Source organism: Uranotaenia lowii, chromosome 3 (genome assembly GCF_029784155.1).
Source record: "Uranotaenia lowii strain MFRU-FL chromosome 3, ASM2978415v1, whole genome shotgun sequence".
NCBI lineage: Eukaryota > Metazoa > Arthropoda > Insecta > Diptera > Culicidae > Uranotaenia > Uranotaenia lowii.
The window spans coordinates 226,960,687-226,961,704 of record NC_073693.1 but is presented as its reverse complement, the minus strand read 5'-3'; positions in this window follow the sequence as shown (position 1 = coordinate 226,961,704).

Here is a 1,018-nt window from a genome sequence, read left to right as displayed (position 1 = left end):
ACGGGGAGGTAGAGATAGGAGTTGTGAATAAGAGGTGATATGACCACTATGGGGTCTCGTGTTGCACATTATCCACCATTCCTGGGAATCATGGAATGCCCCGGGATCCAGCACAGGGTAATACTTTTCTGGATAGCGAGTTCGGAAAAGGTTATAATCCAGGGGTGTCTTGTGTTACCTGCTGACCCGGCGCTAAGCACGCTAGCAGAGTCCGAGAAGATGACGGAACCAGATGAAGGGCATAAATCTTCGGCGGTTTTTAAGAGAGCAAAGGCTTGTACTCGGTAATCGTTCATTGCTTGATTCGGAGCCATCAGTGTAGAATTTTGGCATGTCCAAAACCCCTCACTCAAATTTGGCAGCGATTCCATCGCCTATTGACGACCTTACTACGGTGCGATGTTTTGAAAGCAAACACGTGTCAACTATCGGAATTGGCGTGTTATATTTGCTGAGTCTAGATTCTGGACGAGGTGCAATATCCAGAAGAGATGTTTGGTACTCTTCAAGAGCATTTCAGCCCGTCGGATCATGGGAATTTCGGGATGTCTAATGTACGACAGCCACCTTATTGCTTTGATAGCGAGGTTTTTGGTGAGGATGAGTTCAAAAGGAGCTTGCCCACTCTCAGCCATCAGTGATATACTATTGGGCTGCTCCTAAAGGCACCGCTGATTATTCGATTTACTTCATTGTACATTGGTTTCCAGTGTTTGGAGATGCGATCATCTCCTCTGCTGATCAATCCTAGACCGTGAAGCATTGTGGGTAATACCCATCCGTGCATGAACAGAAATAACGATTGGCGAGACCCAGCTCCTCTGACGCTGCATACTTTTCTGAGGATGTTAAGTTTGAGGGAAGTGGATTTGCGAACTCGGATAGCATGGTTGATGAGATTTAATCGGTCATCTATCCAGACTCCTAGGATGCGAGCTGAGTGTACGAGGGGGAACTGAGTCTCGTTCATGGTTATTGCATTGGTGGGAGCTTACTCAGCTTTCTTTACTTTGATTTA